Genomic DNA, 24,308 nt, shown 5'->3' with positions numbered 1-24,308 from the left:
GTAAGACAAGAAGTTAGTGAGCTCTCCTTGCTTAACAACAAAACAACAGATGAGCAAGTGAATCTCTGAGTGCCAGTCTTTCAAAGCTTGCTTTTAGAGCCTATGAAAACATATTTTTCTACTCAAAATCATAACAAGGTAAAAATGTATTATATTCTTAGACTCCCAAGAACACCATTGGATTCTCTGACTGCTATTGTTTCCAATGTCAGTTCTCCAAATGGGGGTTATATTTTAAGAGACTGAAAACCCTTTGAATGAGATTATTTCATGGCTAAGCATTGAGTTACAGAGTATCCCTGTAATATATTTTCAGTGGATAAATGAAATAAAAATACAAGCCATACAATTTAATGAATGTTAGCTATCAATAGAGGTGTTTTAAGACAGCATAATTTTAACCTTTAGTAGTAAATGTATTTGGCCTGAATTTTCCAATTCTCTGTTCCTCTTAGTGATTCTATTCCTCTTAGTCAGTGTGGATGAATCTGTATGGAAGTAGAGCAAAATTTTGTGACTGTTTAAATGCCTATAGCAGCAAATTCCATTTTAAAAAGCTAATGGACATTATTGACCTCACTGTTGGTATTAATTCTTCTTATAAGTAGTGAGGCTAGATTGTTTCAATACTGGGATCGGGTTAGTTTAAACAACCTTACTGAATTGTAACTGTTAAGAAAAGCCCTTCTACAGTACAGTTATTGGATAAATCAACTCCCCTTCAGGTGCAACCTTTGTGAAATGGAAATAGAGTCAGGAAAACAGGAAGACAACACCAAGAATAATCAGAGAAAAGTCAAAATGGAGAAAAGGGTTGCAGAATTAACATGGAAAATTCAGTGACTTAAGTTAGAACCTATGTGAATCTACGCTCATCTAGTATGTAAAGTGACCAGCAGTGATTGCTGACTACATTTCTTAAAAGATCCCATTTTTCAGAAATTAACAGAATTAAACCTAATTTATTTTCAGTATAAAATAAATTCATCCATCACATTAGTCTTTTGGCTGCTTCTCATAGAGATGATAGTGTCCAGGAGATTTTATACAGCATTGGGCTGACCCTAACTCTAACCCTAACCATAACCCTCAGTAGCCCTGCCTTGTATATTTATTCTAAGGTAGTGTGGACAGCAAATTGACTACCCGTCAACTGATTGCCAATTTATATGCTCATCAAAGTTTTTTGTGGATTGCTATTTAGAGAGGAAGTTCCTGGTTAGTCAGAAAAAGAGTATCTCATTGAATTTATGTAATCATGGTAGTCCTCAACTAGCAGTGTTCAACTGACTCTTCTCATACAGCTAGGCTTCTCTCTCTCTCTCTCTCTCTCTCTCTCTCTCTCTCTCTCTCTCTCTCTCTCTCTCTCTCTCTCTCTCTCTCTCACACACACACACACACACACACACACACACACACACACACCTACCTTTTGGTACTGCCTTTAAATATTTATCTAAATCTCTCCCAAATAAGAATTGGCCTCCATTTGCTAATAAATCACTTCTTCCAAAACCAAGGTCAAGACTTTGTTGCTCACTCTCTCATCCCTATCCTATTTATTTTGCACAGACTTAATTTTGCAGACACTACTGTTGATTGTTCACTATATTAATTTGCTCAAACATCACTCTAAGTTAGAGTAAATGTGTGTGAATAGTGACCATCTATACCACCTAAGCGCTCATGTGCTTGACATAATTCTGATTGCTGGTCAGTGGCTCCTGAGCTCTGACTCCAGAATTTTGAAGGCCATCTTCATAAATCCCACACCTGCTTTATGACATTATTGTAGGCACTGTCAAAATGCAAATAAAATTCCTAGTCTTGTACTAATTACCTGTATACTGTAATGTCCTATACTTTTTCTGTAAAGATTTTCATTTTTCCTTAAACCTTTCTGCTTCAAGCTTGGAAATACATGAGTAATTGGGCAGAGAGCTTAGATTTTAGACTGATAGAGAAAACAAGAACTGTATGTACCACAAAATAACTGCAAAGTATTATGCTTCCAAGGTTGAAAGAAATGAGATCTCCCTTCCATTGATGCAGGGGTGGCAGAAGGGTTGTCAATGAGTGGCAATAAAACTATGTCCAAGAGGTTTCTAAGACAAAGATATTGAGGAGTGGTACAGGCAACCCTGGTAGAAAAAGCACAGAGTTCTAGGTTAAAAGAAAGTTAGAATGAAAAGTCTATAGATTTTGTATGCATGTAAGTGGACCTTCATCTTCACTGAATATACATAATATTTACAAATATATAAATCCAGAGGCTTGCCGTGCATATCTCCACAGCAGCTGCTTTCAGTTCAGATATAAAGAAATTTGGGGATACAAGAAGACCTAATCTCTATCAAGTATCTAAGTGAGAATTAAGGAAATGACAGAACCCCATCGGGCCATACTCATAACATCCCCAAGTTCATGCTTGGCAATCTGGTGTGATGAATAAGTGCTAAAGAAAAGTGAGAAATAAAAGTGATCTCCATATTGAAGCTAACATGGCAGACTTGCCACTGTCTTCTTGATTTGGTGACAGTCTCCATTTTCCTAGTCTTTTATTAAAGTTATTTATTTATATGAGTTCTCTATTTGCATATACTCCTGCATGACAGAAGAGAGCCTCAGATTCCATTATAGATGTTTGTGAGCCTCCATGTGGGTCTTTGGAATTGAACTCAGGACCTCTAGAAATGTAGCCACTGCTCTTAACAACTCAGCTGTCTCTCCAGCCTCATTTTCCTAGTCTTAATCAGTTTGATTGATGCACAAAACTGTTCCTCTGCTTTCCCTACGTATGTAAAGGACTCAAGTGCAATTTTAGAAATGGAAAATGGCGTCATCTTAATTTTCAATTTTTTATTGGCATCATCTTAATTTTCATTGATGGAGAAGAAAGAAAACAAGAATTCTATGTAGCAGAGAAATGTTCAGGGTTAATTTGATTAGCAATATGTTAACTTCCACTTACCTCAAGCCATCTCAAATTGTCTTTTATCCTCCTCACAGTGAGTGGTTCTTTCCAATGACAAAGGAAGAACAGCTGATAGTGACTGCTGTTACATATTTATACATTACTTTACATTCTGTCACTAAGTTGGCAGAAATGCTTAGGAATCAGTCTTCACAGATACCCTGTCAGAGATGAGGGGAAGGGACTTATTCTGTCATAGACACTCATTAGACAACAGAAAAACAGAGATGAAATAACCTTTCAAGGTTTTGGGGGGAGACCATGTCTGTGTTATGCAGGTAATCTGTGAGTCTACATTTGCCCTGTCCACCCATCCATTTCAGTACCTGCTAGAATACTGTTGGTACTAAGGAATCATGTGGTAATTCACAACTTCAGCAATAAGGTAGCTCCCACAGTATTTACATGAGGCTGAAATCAAATCATCTTATGTCATGGCCAAGTAATATAAACCAATTTTTTATGCTTAAGAATAATTTTTCATTCTAGAGAAACTATAATATCTTTTATTTTAAAAGAATTTAAGGCTAAAAGTAGAAAAATAGAGTTTTTAATGTGTCATTGCATTTCCACACAAATACATAGCACATACTTCGAAGATCATGAGCCCAATGGCAGAGGGTCTAAATCTATTCCACCAACATTCCTATGCTGTCTGTCAAAAAATGTCAGGCTTTATAATTATACACACCAATTCAGTTCAAACAGTCAAAGACATCAGCAAAGAACAAGTGGTTAAATAGAGTCCAAGGGAACTGAAAAGAAATGTACATAGCTAAATGCATATCCACCCTAACTTGGAAAGAAAAAGAAGCACAAAGCCAAAGGCTTATTCAGGAAGAATCAACAACTTTATATTCTTAAACTGTTCATGAATATTCACCAGATAAGACTTTTCAGACATGGGTTTAAGCCAATAGAAAATATTTGTTAAACAGCCATTGGCTACATTGGGTGTTTGCAATTCAAGAGTAGCACTGAGCCTTTCCTGGGGTGAGCTTTTAAGCATAAAAGCTATGTTCTAGAGTTCCAGGGTGGTGGCACCTATCACACACTGTATCTAATCTACCACACAGAGACCAGGGCCCGGATTGGGAGCCACAGACTGCAATAACTGGAGAACACTAGGTGAGTGGGGTCCTGCACAGTGCAGACCGGGCTTGGACCCCTGTCAAACAACAGCCCAGGGGGGACCTGAACCCACTTTCCAGGCTTTGGAAGGAACCCACCTGTAGACTGCTGCCGGCCTCTATTACCCAGGCTCAATGTGTGTGACGATGGAATACCGGAGCTCCTGGCCTGGGGAAGTCTCAGGGAAACAAGTGAATCTGTCCTTGGACACCCCACCCCAGTCCAAGGGGAGCCCCAGAGCTGCAGCGAAGCCCACAGTGCCCAGCAACAGGATGCGTGGTCTGGGCAGGTCTGGCCGGAGACAAGCAGCAGGCCTCAGCAGACCAAGCCTGCAAAATTGGGCTGATAGACAGAGCCTGACAGGGACTCCCATGATCGTGGGAGAAGCTGGACTGCCCTGGGAGTCTGGAAGGTGGTCTGAATTGTGGCCACAGCTCAGTGGGACTGAACTACAAGAAGTGCACAATCAGCACTGATATGCTATCTAGACTGATCTGGGCAGGAACCTGTCTGTGGGCCATGGTGGTCCAGGCCTGGACAATTGGGCAGATAAAGCCACAGTCCCCACAGCCAGGCAGGGTCTCCTACAGGCTTGGGAGAACCTATACTGCTCTGAGGGGTCAGTACAGAAAATTAACCAGCAGCCCCCTACACAGCTAGTCTGAATCCCCTCAGTAGTGTTAATGGAATCAGGCAGAAGCCTACTTCTGCTGACCCAGTCAGGAGCTTAAGATGTAGAACAAAGTCTCCTGGAGCAGAAACCAGGTCACCTGCTGATTCCAGGAAAGAACTCCCTGATCCACACAAGCAAGGGCACATGACCTATAATCACTCACCAACTACCCACCCTCAATGACCAGTGAAGGACACCAGAAGCTACCATCCAACATCATAGATAGCAAGATTACTAAAGGACAGCGTAAGAATGCAAACAACAAAAACCAAAACAACTCAGCATCCTCAGATCCCAGCTATCCCAAAGAAAGCAACCCTGAGAACTCAAACACAATTGAAAAACAAGAAAATGACCTCAAATCCTTAGTAATGAAGATGATAATGGAGGAAACAAATGAAATCCGTAATCAAATGCAGGAAGACACAGCCAAACAGGTAGAAGACATAAAAGAGGCCTATAGAGAGGCACTGGAAAAAAATTGAGAAAATACAAGCAACCAGATGAAGGAAATCAATAAAATAGTTCAAAATTTGAAGATGAAAATGGAAACAGTGATAAAAGCACAGACAGAAGAAAAATGGGAACAAGAGACCTTAGAGAAGAAAGTAAGCAACACAAAAGTGAGCTTCTCTAACAGAATCCAAGAAATGGATGAATGAATCTCGGGACTAGAAGATACAATTGTGGAACTTGAAGCAACCATCAAAGAAAATGCTAAATCTGAAAATTCCTGACACAAAATATCCAAGAAATCAAGGACACCATGAAAAGACAAAACCTGAGAATAATAGGCATCGAGGAAAGAGAAGCGGCCCGACTCCAAGGCCCAGAAAATATCTTCAACAAAATCATAGAAGAAAATTTCCCCAATTTAAAGAAAGAGATGCCTATAAACATACAAGAGGCCTACAGAACACCAAATAGAATAAACCAGAAAAGAAATAATAATAAAAACACAAAATATATAGAACACAGAAAAAATATTAAAAGCAGCAAGAGACAAAGGCAAAGCAACATACAATGGCAAACCTATCAGAATTACACCCGGCTTCTCAGCTGAGATCATAAAAGCCAGAAGGGCCTGGACAGAGGTCCTGCAAACCCTGGGACACCACAGATGCCTGGCCAGACTACTATACCCAGTGGAACTATCAATAACCGTTGATGGAGAAAACAAAAAATTCCACAACAAAAACAAATTCAAACAGTACCTATCCACAAATTCAGCCTTACAGAAATTACTAGACAGAAAACTCCATGCCAAAGGTACAAGCCACAGCCAAAACTACACAAGAAATAGATAACTGCACCATCACAAAAACACAACCACACAAACTATCTATGCTTCAAATACAGGGACACCCACATTTATAAAAGAAATATTTAAAAAGCTTAACCACAAATTGATCCCCACACATTAATAGTGGGAGACTTCAACACCCCACTTTCACTGAAGGATAGGTCATTGAAACAGAAACTAAGCCAAGAAATAACATCATTAACCAATGCCATGAATTAAATGGATGTAGCAGATATTGACAGAACTTTTCACCCAAACACAAAGGATTATACATTCCTCTCAGCACCCCATGGAACCTTCTCCAAAACTGATCACATAGAATGTCACAAAGCAAGCCTCAACAGATACAAGAAGATTGAAATAATACCTTGTATCCTATCAGATCACCATGGTCTAAGGCTGGACTTCAACAACAACAGGAAAAAAAAAAAGCCGACACACTCATGGAAACTAAACAACTCTCTACTTAGTAACACCTGGGTCAGGGAATAAATAAAGGAAGAAATAAAGGACTCCCTTTAATGAAAATGAAGGAACAACATACTCAAATTTGTGGGACACAATGAAAGGAAAATTCATAGCACTAAATGTCTTTAGAAAGAAAGTAGAAACATCCCACATAAACAACGACACATCTGGAAGCTCTAGAAAACAAGAAGCAGAAACACCCAGGAGGAATAGACATCTGGAAATAATCAAACTCAAGGATTAAATCAATAAATTAGAAACAAAGAGAACAATTCAAAGAATCAACAAAACCAGGAGCTTGTTCTTTGAGAAAATCAACAAGATAGATGAACTGTTAGCCAGACTAACTAAAAGACAGAGAAACTCTGTAAAAAATAAAATCAGAAATGAAAAGGGAGACATAACAAGACACTGAGGAAACGAAAAGAATCATAAGATCCTACTTTAAAAGCATATATGCCACAAAATTTGAAAATCTAAGGGAAATGGAAAGGATAAGCAGAAAAAGATAGAAAGGTGAAGGAGAAGAAAAAGGAGGGAATGATTCTTGCTGAAGCAGCTCTAGGATAGCTTACCACCTTAACCCTAAACGTCATTCCTGGCTCCAGGGTGCATTTGAGCTATTGAGTTCCCTTGAGCACTCAAGGGCATTGAGCAAGGAAGAAGGAGCCAAATTTCCTAAGTAAAACCAAGCAAAATTTCTCATTCAAGAGTTGACTCCTCCTGGTTCAGCAGCAAATCATACTGAACAAGGAAACATTTCTGAGAAACAAAAATGTGTCTGGGTAAATTAAGTTCTTTTCAAAACACAACCATCTCATGTTTTGTGTTTTAAAATACAGGAACAACTAAAATACCTATGTCCTCCAGAATGTACAAGACCACAAGACCAAAGAGCCTTGTTCAGAGAAAAAAGCTTGCAAAGGCAGTAATATTGTGGGTTGTGTGACACCCAATTAAAGGGAGTAGTGAGGAAAGCAAAAAGAAATTATGGACATCAAATGATCCTGCAATCTCCATTCCATGGCTCAGCTGTAACCAATCGAGGGTACCAGAGTTCTTGTCAGAGGCATTCCCCCTGTCTTCCCGTCCCCATGCAGAGAATGAGCTATTCATTGGCTACAACTGATCAGGAGGTCCAGATTCTTTATTTGCCATGTCCTTGTTGGTGCATCAGTTTGTGCAGGCCTCCCTGGGTCCATATCTGCCAGCCTTGATAGTCTCCTTGTGGAGCTCCTGACAATACCCACCCACCCCTTTTTGTCTTTCCATCCCCAAACATCCATACAATTTGCAACTCTTAGCCCAGAGTCTGGCTGCATGTCCCAGTATCTGTCCCAATTCTCCCACTGGGTGAAATCTCTCAGAGGACAACTATGTTAGGCTAATATCCATTTATAAGTTTGTGTCTTTCTAGGTCTGGGTCACTTCACTTAGGATGATCATTTCTAGTTGCATCTGCAAATTTCAAGATGTCCTTGTTTTTGATAGTGGAATAATATTCCATTGTGTAAATGTACTGGAGTTTCTTTATCCATTCTTTGGATAAAAGACATGTAGGTTGCTTCAAGATTCTGGGTATTATGAATAAAACTGCTATGAAACAATTGAGAAAATGTCCTTGTTGTATGGTGGAACATCTTTCAGGTATATGCCCAAGAGTGGAATAGGTAGGTCTTAAGTAGCACTATCCCAAATTTTCTGAGAAAGCACCAGATTGATTTCCAAAGTGGTTGTACAAGTTTGCACTCCCACCAGCAATGGAGGAGTGCTTCCTTTTCTCCACATCCTCACCAGCAAGTGCTGTTACTTGAGTTTTTTATCTTAGCCATTCTGATAGGTATAAGATGGAATCTTAGAGTCATTTTGATTTGCATTTCCCTGATGATTAGGGATACTGAGCACTTCTTTAAACATTTCTCAACCATTCTATATTCCTCTGTTGAGAATTTTCTGTTTAGCTCTGTACCCCATTTATCATTGGGTTATTTGGTTTGGTGGTGTTTAATTTATTGAGTTCTTTATATATTTTGGATATTAGCCCTTTGTCATATGTAGAGTTGGTGAAGATCTTCTCCCAGTCTGTAGGATGTTGTTTTGTTCTGTTGACAGTGTCCTTTGCCTTACAGAAGTTTTTCAGTTTCATGAGGTCCCATTTATTAATTGTTGATCTTGTTGATGTTCTGTTCAGGAAGTTGACTCCATTGCTAATGAGCTCAAGGCTCTTCTCCACTTTTTTACTTCTAACAGATTTAGTGTGTTTTGTTTTATGTTGAGATCTTTAATCCACTTGGACTTTAGTTTTGTACAGGGTGATAAATATGGATCTATTTGCATTTTTCTACATGCAGCCATCCAGTTAGACCAGCACCATTTGTTGAAGATGCTATCTATTTTCCATTATATGGATTTGGCTTCTTTGTCAAAAATCAAGTGTTCATAGGTGTGTGGGTTTATTTCTGGGTCTTTAATTTGATTCTATTGATGAACCAGGCTATTTCTATGTCAGTATCAGATTGTTTTAATTACTGTTGCTCTATAGTACAGCCTGAGATCTGGAATGGAGATTCCTCTCAAAGATCTTTTACCATACAGGATTCTTTTAGCTATTCTGGGCTTCTAGTTTTTCCATATGAAGTTGAGAATTGATCTTTCAGGGTCTGTAAATAATTGTGTAGGAATTTTTATAGGAATTGCATTGAATCTGTAGGTTGCTTTTGGTAGGATGGCTATTTTTACTTTGTTGATCCTCCTGATCCATGAGCATGGGAGATCTTATTCCATAAAATATAATCAGAAGGAACATTAGAAAACTCATTTTATAAGTTCACAGTCACTTTGCTACCTAAACCACACAAAGACCCAACAAAGAAAGAGAATTTCAGACCAAATTTTCTTATGAACATAGATACAAAAGTAGTGAATAAAATGCTTGCAACCTAAATCCAAGAAAACATCAAAGATATCATTCAGCATGACCAAGTAGGTTTCATCCCAAGCATGCAGGGGTTTTTCAATATACAGAAATCCATCAATGTAATTCATCATATAAACAAACTGAAAAAAATGATCATCTCCTTAGATATTGAAAATGCATTTGACAAAATCCAACACCCATTCATATTTAAAGTTCTGGAGAATTCAGATATATAAGGTAGATACCAAATCATAATAAAGGCAATATACAGCAAGTCAATAGCCAACATCAAATTAAATGAAGAAAACTTAAATCAATTCCACTGAAATCAGGCACAAGATAAGGCATTCTTTCCATATTTCTTCACTGAAGTACTTAAAGTCCTAGCTAGAGCAATATGACAATTAAAGGAGATAAAGGGGATACAAATTGGAAAGGAAGAAGTCAAATTATCACTATTCGGAGATGATATGATAGTATACATCAGTGACCCCCAAGATTCTACCTACAGCTGATAAATGCCTTCAGCAAGGTGGCTGGATACAAAATCAACTTAGAAAAAAAGTCAGTAACCCTCCTGTATACCAATGACAAACAGGATGAGAAAGAAATTAGGGAAACTACACCCTTCACAATAGCCACAAATAACAAAGTATTTTGATGTAACTCTAACCAAGCAAGTGAAAGACTTGGATGAAAAAAATCTAATGTCCCTAAATAAAGGAATTTAAGATATCAGAAAATCCATTACTTTTGAAAAAGCAAACAGTATATAATGGAAATCTGAGCCTGGAGAACCTAGGCAGTATATCATGAGAACTTCAGAGATCTTGCTGGCAAAACTTCTTTTTAAAAATGAATTATTTGGTAAAATTGGAAAAAAAAAGTTTCCAGTTTAGTGAGTTTAAGCCTCTCTTCAAAGGATCCAGGTACACTTCAAGTAAATTTTAACCAGACAGTAATAGAAAGCCACAGATTAGGGAAAACCTATAAGCACCTAAAAACCAAGAGATTAAACTATAAACTTATATAATAGAACAGTTCTTCAGGCAAAACTTAGCCATTAGGCCTCCTGGCTTTTCCATTGCCAGTGCTCTCAGAAGACGAAAGCTGAGTCTTCCAGCCCAATCTTTGGTTTCATCAGTGACCCACTCTCACACTTGCTTTCCACACCTCCCTCTTTCCTGCAGTGTAAGATTGGTTCAAGTGCACAGTATTCAGACAATCTTGCTTGCTAAGGCCTTCCAGTTACTTATGGGCACTGTAATGTTAAAACAGTGTCCACAGTGGTTTCAGCTATCAGGTTAAAGGAGATGCATGACTAAATTCAGTGCTGGTGATGGTTTATGCCTTTAATTTTCTCTTTAAAACTATCTTCTCAAGCAATCAAGTTTTATTCCCAATAAAAAGTTTCTGTGTATAATGCCTTGTTCTCCTTAAAATTACTCCTTACATTTTAGTATAACAACTATACTGAGAGAGAGAGAGACTTCTCTATCTCCCACTTGCACATTATAAACTTTGGTGCACATTCTAAATCTATTAATCCATAATAACTCTTCACAATGCCCCATTAAAAACACTATATATCCCATTTGTATCTCATGTGCTTAAAATATCACTTGAATATACAGATGCTGTTAAATGTCTCTTGAGAGATGAAACCCTCTCCAGTTGATAACCATCAGTGTAAGATAATACTCATAAATGAATTATAATGGAGAAAGCAATGTGAGAAACTTCCCAATCGAAACATTACTCAAGGTTTGATCATCATAGAGGATGATACAAATGCATATTATGTTTGCCATTTCATCCACATGCCTCATTAGTGTTAGTGTCATGTAGATCCTATCTTTGTAAGTTCTTCAGAAAGATCCAGAGGAGTCTGGAAGCAGAAACTATCATGAATACTTATGAAATGCAATATTTATGAAAAGGAAGCATTGCCACCAACTGTATGAACAATGAAGCTGAATTGTGAATGACAAATGCTTTGAAAGTATCAAGAAGCACTTTCCCTGTGTTATTTCCCATAGTCTTCATGACAGTCTTCACACCAATTTTACAGATGAGTAAATGAACCTGAAGAACATCAAATATTTTGTCAAAGGTCACACAGCTAAAAAGAGACAAAACTTGTAATCCCACCTGCTTGTCCCAGATCCTAGACCCTAATGCATTCTCCATGCGAAAAAATATGCTGTGCTCTCATGTGTATGCTCTTGTTCACACTGATCTCAGCACTGAGGTAGCGAAATAAAAGCTACACATAATGGAATAAAGTCACCTCTATGCCCCTTTAAACTCTCCTTTTGTCCATCTAAACCCCTTGCTATTGCCTGGTTTCCATCACGCACAGTTAGACTGCATCTAAAGAGGTAAGAACATAAATTAAACCTGTAGAAATGCAGAAAAACATGAAAGCAAAGGCTAAAGCCCTCCCCTGTGGTGGCAGCTGCTTGCCCAGAACCCTGGCTTAGCTGCAATCATCCCCACACAGCAGAGATATCAGTTTCTGCCCAAATAAAATTTCCATCTCTAAAATGTTATTATGGGCTTCATAGAATAATCTGTGTAAGGTCATATTTGCATAAATCAAGTGTTCCACAGCCTGTACAACGTCTTTACAGCAGGATTAAATCACCATTGTAGACTGTGATTAACCCTCCAGATTGCCCTAAATGTCAGCCAGGAGTCACTTAAAGAGAAGTGGCTGGAAACTGCACCCAGGAAACTGGAGGCAGCCTTGCCACCATGCAAAAACTCAACTTTCCAGTATACTTCTGCTTAGTAGTTTTTGACAAACAGGAGGAAAAAGTGTGTGCTGGTGAACACACGCACACACACCTGGTTCTGCTGGACAGCTGCTTTAGGAATGAGAGAGAAAGATTCGGTCTGTGAAGATGCAGCTCTTCAAGCTGTCCTTCAGAACATGATGATTTCATCTTTATCTGTCATACACGCTAGGATTCCCTTGTATAATTTGATTGGAGCCTCTGGTGATACACATACAGTTAAAATGTTGCTATCTGGAGTCATGTCCACCTTTTACTTAGTTGAGAGTGGTAAAAATGGAAGATTCAGTACTTTGATCAATGAATTAAGGCTGAAAAGGAATTAAGGCTGAAAAGTAACAAAGCTGGACTAGAATTCAAAGATTTCTATTGCTGCTCCATTGCTTAGCCTTGAATGTGATATCTTCATCACATCACTTCCCTCAAGGCTCAGGTATCTATATGGAAGAGACAGTGGTGGGAGATGATCTTAAGGAAACAGCATTTTCAAGACATAACAGAACTGATGCACATATGAACTACCAGAGACTGGCAGCAACAGCATACACAAGACCTGCACAAGCTCAATCCAGACAAATTTCCACTACAGAGCAGGGCAACTAGGTCCCTAGCCAAAAAGACATTGACAAGTCATAGCTTCTGGGAAAGGGACAATCAGTTTTCTTCAATGGAGTGAAACTGGTATATCAACCATACTCCAGGGCAGGCCCAATGCTCCTAAGCTGTTGATCAACACAAATCAGACTCGATGTTTCCATAATTCATAATTTCCATAATTTATTTATTTGTTCTTTATTTATTTTAAGAAAGAGAAAAGACATGATACTGAGTAAGTAGGGAAGGACCCGAGAGGAGTTGGAAGATGAGAAAAAATACGATAAAAATATACTGCATGAAATATTCAAATTCCAAGTATGTTTTTAAAGTGGGCTATCAAGATAATTCAGTAGCTGGGCATGGTGGGCCTTTAATTTCAGAACTTGGGAGGTAGAGGCAGGCAGTTCTGTGAGTTTGAGGCAAGTCTGGTCTACAAAGTGAGTTCAGGACAAGGAAGGCTACACACGGAGAAACTCTGTCTCAAAAAAAAAAAAAAAAAAAAAAAAAAAAAAGATAATTTAGTAAGTAAAAGCACTTGCCACATAAATCTCATGACCTGAGTTTAATCCCTGGAAAGCACAGAAATGTGTAAAGAGAGAAGTGAACCCACAAGGCTGTCCTCTGCTTTCCACATCCACACCATAACATATGTGCAGCCACACACACACACACACACACACACACACACAGTTTAAGTGAAAAAACTTATGACCTGGATACAGCATGTGGGGGCTTCAGAGCCAGAGTACCTCTAGTGAATTACACCTACTTCAGAATTCCACACTGATGAGATATAAGCAGATGTATATTAATCTGCCTTGTCTGATTATGTCAATTATTTTATTGCATTATAAACTCAACCTTATCAAGAATATGCACAGAATTTGTCAGTTTATAAATCAGCCTTTCTTCAAGATAATAAGAAAATTTTTATCTTACTAGTAGCCTGGAATTTTAGTCAGCTACAATTTTCCAGTCCAATTTTTCCCCTCTGCAAGTGATAAAAAAGAAAAGGATGTCTAGATATGTCCCATGATATCATGAGACTGTCAGTATCCCAGTCAGCCCCGAAAACCAGACCTATTGGTGATTGTGCAGCCCCTGACCCAGTAGGTGGTCCAGTGTTAGCTGTTAAATCAAGGAGTATCTAGCATTATCTCAGACTACTTGAGTCCACTCACAGCTGTACACAGCATATATATTATACAGAAAACTCAGGAGCTCAAAATAAACTTAGTGGCTTAATGGTATAAAATTTGAAATACCACTAGGAACCTAACCCTTTGCCATACATTACCATGTGTTTTCCTGATTTCCTGCAAGATACTTCTAGCTGTTATTTAATTCTTTTATTCATGTATTTTGTGCCTGTCTTCAATAAAATATATACATATAAACAATGACAAATTCCATCTTACTTAACACTATTATTCTTTGACTCTAAGACAATTTAGATAACATACACCAAAGCCAAATGAAATGATGAGTGCATGAATAACTAGCGAGTGTCTGTGCCCTGAAACTGTTTCTCTTACTAAACTGAAATTTTCATATCACACCATTCAATCACATTTCTTTCTTTCTTTAAGGACTAAGAGCTTCCTTGGGAGCAGCGCCTGTGTCTTGTTAGCATATGTTAGCAATCCCTAGCTTACGCCTTATTAATATAAAGAAGAAACTTAATTTTGATCATTAATTTAGTGCATTAAATAAACTTAATCAGGCTGGTGATATAGGTCAGTGATGAAGCTCTTGAGTGTCATTCACAAAATCCTAAGTGTAATATCCAGCACCACAAAACACAACACAGGCACAGGCATGGACACACACATACGCTCGCATGCTCACACAGACACACACTGTATGTGCATTTAAACTATATATTATTAAATGTATAATATGTATTATAAAACATAATGCTCTGAAGATATGATATGCAAAGATTTATGCCATATGCAAAATGTACATATTACTGCTTACCTAATTAAATTATTGGTGGATTGATTGCTAATATTCCATAAAAGAATTAATTTCTAGGGAAGTAATTTTAGGAAGCATGTGCCATCACAGTGCCTCACACCTTTAGATTCTTCTTTGTATCATATAGTTAATCTGGATCTTACTCGTGATACTTCAAGTCTTCTTAATTTTTTTCTTTGAACATAGGCTCATTATCTTTTTATGGTGCTGCTGAATGTAGTCATGGTAAAGAATGTAGCTAAATAGCAAGAAATAATAGCTAACATTTTTTGAAAATACCTAATGTTTTCAAAAGAATATAAAGAAAATCATTCTTAATTTGGTTCTGCTACATTCTCATATTTTTGCTAGTTACATCAGAAAAGTGTATGATTTGGGAAACAGTTGATTTTATTGGGGATACAGTGCAAAGAGAAGCCATGCACGTGAGAGCAAGCTTTCCTTAGGTACATCATGTCCAGCTCACTAAATCTTAACTTTAAAAACTAAAAGGAGGCCAAAATACAAAGTAACAGCTATTACTCTAAGTATCATAGAATGTAATAAAAGTCACAGAGCTACTGTTTATTATATTTGAGAAGAGCATTCTGAGCCCCACTCAAGGCTAAGTGCCCAAGTGTATCATAAGCAATGCTTTGGATTTATCTATACATTTTAAAAACATTTTTGCAGAGCAGGTGACATCTTTGGAAGACAGAAACATGCAGATATATACACACGCACATACACACACACACACACACACACACCTTTTCCATTTGGCTTCATTTTTAGGATACTATAAATCTTATTGAATAAAAGGCAATATTACAAAGACACTTTCTCAACAGCTGTTGAAAATAAGAGTGCTAGTGGAACAAGTGTTTGATATTCAATCACATTCTGGGTGAAGAAAACAGCATATTGTAGCTGGAAGTTGGTGTGTGTAGAAGTACACACTCACCTTCAAACAGTGCACAGAGGGAATAGTTAAAACTCTCCATCATAGTAAGGTAAGGCTTACCTTAAAGAAGTGAGTTACTGGTCAGATTGGGATGATATTGAGATTTTATATCCCAGACCCATTTCCTGTCCCTTCTCATTCTTCTTCCTAGTCGGCTGAGATGTGAGACAACTGTTGTCCTTGTGCTTCTTTACTCAAAAAGCCACCTGATACCCTATTTTTCTTTACAATATGGACAATATATCCTCACATCATGAGGCAAAATAAGCCTTTCATCCCTTAAGTTGCTACTTGTTAGAACTCCTTCAAGTTCATGTCCCTAAAGACAAGAAGATTTCTCAATCAACCCCACCTCTTAAAGTTTCCAGCACCTTCCCTTAGTCCCAAGCAGGAGATAAGCCATCAGCATATGGACTTTAAATGTCATTTCAGATCTAAGCTATAGTAGATACTCTTATTAAGTTTAGCCTAGTAAGCATATGACTAAAGCTTTGGGAGTGGATTGCCTAGTCAAATACTCCTTTCTCCTTCACCTAACAAGATATTTAATAATACTTAAAACACAGATGAAAGAATATGAAATACAGAAAGGGAAATAGTCAATCCACTTCACAACTCCAGTCATTCCTGGAGCTCCAGGGCTTCCTGTAAGGGTCTGCAAAGAACACAGCCTCATTCACATCCAGGGTTATGCTATCATCCGGAAGTAATGGAGTACTTAAAATCAGACTTAAGGAATTTTTCTAAAGTATTTGAAGTACTATGTCACCATCTTAGAACAAGTGAAATTTTGAATTGTTATTAAAATGTCCCTATTTTTACTCATAACTTAGAGAGGCCTTTGTAATTTCAGGATCTAGAAAATGGGCCACTGTATAATATTCTTTATAATACATAAAAAAGCAAAATGACCATCAAATACAAGTGTACTGATACCTACAATCACATGATTGAGTTCAGTTTTACTTTTAACAAATTTATTACATGTAAACTACATAAAGAATACTATACCTAGTTCTTGGGGACTAAACATTTTCAAACACAGTTGGATTATATGTTGAACATGATATATTTCTTAATATATATTTGCTTGCATTCCTATATTAGAATACCCCCTCTTACCTTATTAGATGAAGCAAATTACATTTATGTAAAGTCTAAGCATTTAACTCACTGTCACACTTAAATCAATCAGATTAAAGCCTATAAAGAACAAAGAAAACTATTATCAAGTATTTATGCACTTTGCTATGAATTAAAAGAAATGGAGTCACCTTTGAGTCAGAGGTTACCAGCTTAGTGTGATGTATAAATTTCACATTATTAATTTTAAGTTTAGCTACCTACATTCCACTAGTAACTTACAACATGAGAAGTGATGTCCGAAAGCCAGGGACAAGACCAAAGAAACAAAACACCACAGCAATCTTATGTCCTTGATTGGGATGAATGAGCTGAGGCACCTCTACAGCATCAAACATGCCAGTCCGATGTCTAATCCTTAACCAAGCTCTCTGAACCATCAAAAGGAGGCAAGCCTCTCCTGCCAATCTCTACCTAACACACCACTACACTCAGGTTCCCATCTTTATTAATGTGTTTGCTATTGTGAAAAATCCACCCCCTGGGGAAATTGTAAACAACATCCATGTTCTCCTCATAAGGTCCTAATCACAAACCAATGTTCACACTAGAGAATCATTGAGTTTATTAAGCTTACTTAAAGAGCAGAAAAAAATGCATGACCCCAAAGCAGTTGTACTGGAACATATTCACCGAACATGGATGAAAGCTTCCCTTTAGGTGCATGGATGGAGCCCCTCTTACTCACCTTGACCATCTTATATGCTCTAGACCCTCACAAAGACCATGTTTAATTAAAGCACAATTGAATGCAACTGGAATGACATGTTCTGGCCCGCGGGACAAATCGAATCAGGGTTCACCTGAAAGAGGGAGTGGGGATTGAAAGTAGGATGCAGAGACACTAGAAATAATGAATCAAGTCTGCAAAATTCTGATCAAGACTCCCTTCAATGTAAGACTTTTTATAGCAAAGTCAATAGGATCTATTCTGATCCCTCTCTCCTTAGGTCCCAGGCAAGAACACAATAGCCTGAGTAGCTCTCTGTAGGAACTTCCTTAATCTTCTGAGTAGCTCTCAGTAAGGACTTTCTTAATCTTGTCGGGAGTCTCTCAGTGGGGTTTTCCCTACTTCTTTCAAAGGTAAATAGTCCAAGGATAGCCTGGAAAACAAAGACCTCATCAGGCAAAGCTCAGCAACTGGAAGGTCACAGTGTGCAGCCTAAGCATGGGATTTTTGACATGGCAGAATTTAGCAGGGCTCCCCACACTGGCAGGAAGAACTAGTCTGGCTGGGTGAGAACCCAGTTACCTTCCCCATTCTTTTTCTTCTATGAAGGAATGTTAAGAGTCCACAGGGCAGAAGAACTGTGACTGAGGCTTGCAAGAGAAATAGCTAATTAAATGAAGATCAAGACTGTTTTGAACAGAGGTCTGCATCCTACAATGGCAATGCTAAAATCATAAAATATTCATCATAAACTATCATTTGCATACCTAGAATCTTAGCCAGGATAAAACAACAAAGTAAAGATTAAAACAAACTTGGTCCCCAGTTTCTTATTCATGACTACTATGTGAAACAGAAGGAGAGTTTGAGAACGTAAAATAACTTTAGGGACCTCATACTTTTTATATAAAACCATTGATATAGAGAAAGATCTGGACGGGGCCCGAGGGGCCGGGGAGCGCATCCCGCCCCCACTCACGCCGCCGCCGCCGCCCCCACCGCTGCCGCTACTCACGCACTCCTAACCCTAACCCTGAGGTCGGGGCGCTGCGGGCGCGTGTGCACCGGCAGCCTTCCCACAGCCACGCGCGTTCCTGCGGTCCCGGTATACGTTGTCGCGCTCCTGCGTCCTCATCCGGCTCCGGACGCTTGCGATCTTAGCGCGACCCAACTTGGAGGGCTAATTCCGGACCTCCACATGTTGAGCTATGGGATTCTGCAGAGAGTGAGCTCCTCATCCTTCTGTCAATAAGTCAGTCTTCCCACCTGCTCTCCCACCATCTGCTGCCCTCATGTCTACCATACTCCTGAATTTGGACTTTGGAGAACCTTCAAAAAAGGCATTTTGAGGAAATGCCAAGCATCAACGTTTTGTCAAGAAGCGACGGTACTTGGAGCAGAGAGGATTTCTGAATAAAAAGAACCAACCCCCTAGCAAGGTGTCTAAGTTGAAATCAGAACCTCCAAAGAAAGGGCAAACTTCAAGAGTAGATGGCATTTTAAACATCCTTCCGTGTTCAAAGAAGAAGAAAGAGACAGCTGCCTCCAAGAGGGAGGCAGAACGGCCCACAGACAAGAAAGCATCATTGTCTTGGCTGACCCCTGCTCCTTCAAAGAAGACGGACTCTGTTGTGGCTAAAATAGATTTGCTAGGGGAGTTTCAGAGTGCTCTTCCAAAGGTTAAGAGCCACCCATCTCTCGCCCAGAGGAATCACTCCAAGAAGAAGCCCTTGAAGAAAAATGCTGCAGAGAACTCCACCCAAGCTCAGTCAGAGTAAGGGCTCTAAGAAGTCCTCACAGAAAAGTGCAGCACGGAACTCCGCGCAAGCTCAGTCAGAGGATAAAGGCTCCACGAAGAAGTCTTTGAAGAGGAGCGCTGCACAGAACTCCGCCCATTCAGAGTGCCCTAAAGTCTCCCAAAATTGCCAGGGAAGACGGTGGCAGTGGACTGTGAGATGGTAGGCACGGTGCCTAAGGGGCGAGTTAGCTCCTTGGCTCGGTGCAGCATCGTGAGCTACCATGGCGACGTGCTCTATGATGAGTATGTTCTCCCCCCCTGCCACATTGTGGACTACAGGACCAGGTGAAGCGGCATCCGCAAGAGCCACATGGCTAACGCCACGCCCTTTAAGATTGCTCGGAGTCAGATCTTGAAGATTCTCTCAGGGAAGATCGTGGTAGGGCATGCCATCCACAATGACTACAAAGCCCTACAGTACTTCCACCCCAAGTCTCTCACCGGAGACACTTCCCAAATACCACTCCTCAACCTGAAAGCTGACTGCCCAGAGAATGTCTCTTTGTCATTGAAGAATCTCACCAAGAAGCTGCTGAGTCGGGACATCCAGGCTGGAAACAGTGGACATTCCTCGGTGGAAGATGCCCAGGCCACCGTGGAGCTGTACAAGTTGGTTGAAGTTAAATGGGAACAGCACCTGGCCCAGAATCCTCCAGAAAATTAGCAATCTCAGGGAGCCACGTGCAATAGACCAACCCATAGTTCTGCCAGCTTCACACCCCTAGAAGCTAGAATTGTTGGGGACAGGGACTGGACCAGAGACTTAATCCCATTGAAATTTCATCTCAGCTGTTGTGGTCACTGTGTGGTTAAGTGTCTCATGGAAGGGGAAAGCATTCATGTTAAAACCCGCCTCTAGCCTCTAGATCAGGCAAGTGGCCCAGGACTGTCATCCCAGATATTTGGAAGCCTGAGACAGGTTACAGATTTAAGGTCTGCCTTGGACTACAGCGTTAGTTTGAGGCCAGTGAGACCCTGTCTTAACAGGAAAAGAGGGCCAGGACCCAAGCTCACTGCTAGAGTGCTTGCCTAGCATGCACAGCCCCCCAGGCTCACTCTCCGGCAGTGGGGTGGGGAGGGTAGAACCACAGGCTGTTCACTTCTTTAATAGTGCTAACCACGAATCGCAGGGTACTGGTGCCAGTCAGCCTTCTTGACTTTGAGGGAACAAGGCACACCAGGAAACACGGTTTCCCACGCCACCTTATCCATGGGATACGTGTCATAGATGTTTCCTTTTCTGGTGGGGAGTGAGAAAACAGTTGGCTGTGTTGTCAAGGCTGGCCTCAAATATTTGGGCTCAAATGACTTCTTCCTCAGCCCCATGAGTAACTGGGACTACACGTGTTTTTCAGCAAAATGCCCAGTTCTTTGAGTTTTGTTTTGGTGTTGTTTTTGTTGTTGTTGTTGTTGTTGTTGTTCTAGTTGTTCTAAAGTTATTAACAGTATCCTTTCACTGTAAGAAGTGTCCTGATTGCTGAGCATGGTGGTCTGTAATGCCAGGACTCTGGAGGCCAAGGCAGAAGGAGGGAAAGTCTGAGGCCAGTCTAAATACATATAGAAAATCCATGTCTCACAGACGCAGAACAAGAGAAGGACAGGATTGTGTGGCAGCTGAACTGTATAGCCACAGTACACAGCACACTGAATAACAGCTTACCTAACTTAGGTTCCAAAAAGAATTTATGTAATTTTAATAGTCTTTGAACCTTCACTTTGCAAACGAACCTTCTTAATTCAAATGAATCTTTTTATGAATTTTTATAATAGGAAACTGGTGGGTTGGCTTTTTAAAATATATATAAAGATGTATTCTGGTTTAAAAAAAAAGAGAGAGAGAGAGAGAGAAAGATCTGTTGACTTGCTCTAGATCACAACTCAGGGGTTGGTAGAATCAGGGTAAAAATATAGTTCTCAAGATTTTAGTATTGTACACTTACTATCAATAATACTGTCTTTTCAGCAGGTTACCAAGAAGAGACTTGATACCCTATGAGTATATACAGGGGGAGGTAATCCCCCTCAGGAACAGTCATAGGGGAGGGGAATAAGGGGAAAATGGGAGGGAGGGAAGAATGGGAGGACACAAGGGATGGGATAACCATTGAGATGTAACAAGAATAAATTAATAAAAAAAGAAAAGAAAAACATCCTTCCATCAAAAAAAAAATGCTGTCTTTTCTAAGATAGTTGAGTAGGACTTATACAGTTCATTCTAAGAACTACCATTAACTTTCTATTTCACAATTGGAATGTCCAGGGTGCCTGTATGTAAAGAAAATGAAAATAAGGCAATTGCTACATTTCATTTTACTCTAGCAAAGGAAAATGTTCACTACTGGAAGTGGACATTTTAAGCAACTGCCTCCACATGTTTCAGTCTGAGATATTTAATGAAGGAAAATTATATCCTACTTTAGTCCATTGAATAGGACATCAAAAGGGTTGGAAAAGAAGCTAATACACATCAGTCTTTCATCTTTTAAAAAATTTATTAAAGCCCTACTATGTGTGAGAAGTCCTCCTGAGTTCAAGCATGCTAAACCCTTAATGGACATGACTAAGTCTTGAAAAGGTGACTTCAAGTCTTCTCACTATGCCTGTGAAATTTAATAATTGGAAAGCTAACACTAAATCTCATTTATAGCTTCTTTAAATGAAATACATCACAGTTAATAAAAAGACTTAAAATTAAAATAACCCAGCAGTCTTAATGAGCAATTAAAATGACTTTCTTTTTTCTATAAAAGGTGAAACCATATGCTGTAAAAGTTTTTTTGTCACGTACAAGATAAATGAGCAGTTTTGCTCAGCAAGGAATCATTCTGGTTTGTATTAAAGGACCAGTTTCTGTACCAAAATCTCATTCTCTCAATGACAAGATCCTTGATACCAATTAGTTGAAGACACCTGAGCTCAGGACCTTTTTTGCAAATGCACAGGTATAAGTATGTCTTCTCCCCTTTTGTCCCACATACCAAGAGTAGAAATGGGAGACTTAGCATACAGTTTCATCAGAGTCATTTTCAGAACATATGATACATCAAAAACCTCAGCTCAAAGTTACCACTTTGCCCACATTTAAAGCTACTAGAGAGAACATGGGAGTAGGGATACAGACAAGGAAAAATAACCATGGCCCAAATTAATCTAGAGCAACATCCATCTTACTATATAGAGGATTCTTAGAAACAGTGGAAAAGATAATATGAGCTCTAGAAAGTAAGTAACATTCATCTTAAAGGAGGAAGGAAAAAGTAGTAACCTAAATAAATGCAATAGTGTTCAACACCTAAAGATTAAGCTTTTGGAACACCTTTCCCGAGAGCCTTCACTCAAGTGAATGTTTCTACTTCCTAAAAGGCATTATAGATTGTAAAAGTGACATGCCTAATAGAAAAGCAGAAAATGATGACTGGTTACAAAAGGCACAAGGAAAAAAATAGGAAGAAAGAAAAAGATGAATAGATTAAGTCTATAGTATAATAATAGATGAGCTATATTAGAGAAATACAATAAATAAGTAGATGATACAGATAGATTATAGACAGAAATAGATGATAGATTCGATAACTATAACAGATGATGACGATGATGATGAAGATAGATAGATAGATGATAGATATGATAGATGACAGATAGAAAGATGATGATGATGATGATGATAGATAGATAGATAGATAGATAGATAGATAGATAGATGCATACTTACATAGAATATACATACATACATACATACATACAAACATACATACATACGTACGTATAAAGAGATAGATAATAGAGAAAGTATCATCTTATTGGGTGAATAAGGAGGTGAGGAAGATCTGAGAGGAGGAGGAGGAGGGAGAGTAAAAACACAGTTGAAATGTATTATATTAAAAATACGTAAAGTGGGAAAAGTCAAGAGAAAATAAGCAATGGCTCCCCTAAAACCTTCTCTACCAACAGCAATCAAGAGGCGCACTGTGTCCAATATCTCCTCCTACCTCTACTCTTTATATTCTCCAGGCTTCCCACACTCCATCATCTTGACATTTTGTTTCATGTCAATTACATAGAAATTGTCTAAGATAGGTCAAAGCTGCAAGCTCTGGTTGAGAGAGTAAGGACATGAAAATCAGCAGTTCAACAGCTTAAATGCTGTTGATACTTCCAGTCTGAAGAGTACAGTTTAGCCATCAATAAGCTCCATAGGAGGCTGGAGAGATGGCTCAGCAGTTAAGAGCACTGACTGCTCTTCCAAAGGACCTGGGTTCAATTCCCAGCACTCACATGGCAGCTCACAACTGTCTGTAACTCCAAGATCTGATCCCCTCTCACAGACATACATGCAGGCAAAACACCAATGCAAATACAATAAAAGTAAATAAATTATTTTTTAAAAAAGCTTCATACTTTGCTCCATTAGGACCACATTAAACTCTATTAGACCTAAGAGAACATTTGTTATTGTTCTCTGGACATTAAGAATATTTTAGTGAGGCTAGAAAGATGGCTTAGCAGTTAAGAATATTTGGTGCTCTTGATCTAAGTTAAATTACTAGCACCCACATGGTGGCTCAAAACTATCTGTAACTCCAATTCTAATGGCTTCAAGTCCCTCTTCTGACCTCTATGGGCACAAGGCATGCATGTGGTACAAAGACATATATGCTGGCAAAACACCCATACACATAAAATTTAAAATTTTTAAAGAAACACTTCATATAAACAATAAAAGTAAATGTAGACACAGGAGGTTTGGGCTATGTGTCTGTTTCTAAAATAGGGTTTTTATAAGCAATAAAACACCCTTTGTCATCTCTCTTCAAATTATCAAGATGAAGCTTTATTTTGCTAAAACAAGGGCAGCCAAGAAAAGATTCTATAGCATATTGATGCAATTTAAGTATATATTTACTTCTTCTTTA

At 38.9% G+C, this 24,308-nt stretch overlaps 1 pseudogene; it reads left to right on the top strand.

Annotated features, from left to right (window-relative positions):
* Positions 1-18,769: 18,769 nt before the first annotated feature.
* LOC127186186 (interferon-stimulated 20 kDa exonuclease-like 2) lies at positions 18,770-20,079 on the top strand (annotated as a pseudogene).
* Positions 20,080-24,308: the final 4,229 nt, after the last annotated feature.

Source organism: Acomys russatus, unplaced genomic scaffold (assembly GCF_903995435.1).
Source record: "Acomys russatus unplaced genomic scaffold, mAcoRus1.1, whole genome shotgun sequence".
NCBI classification, from domain to species: domain Eukaryota; kingdom Metazoa; phylum Chordata; class Mammalia; order Rodentia; family Muridae; genus Acomys; species Acomys russatus.
This window is presented reverse-complemented; position numbering and strand designations above follow the sequence as displayed.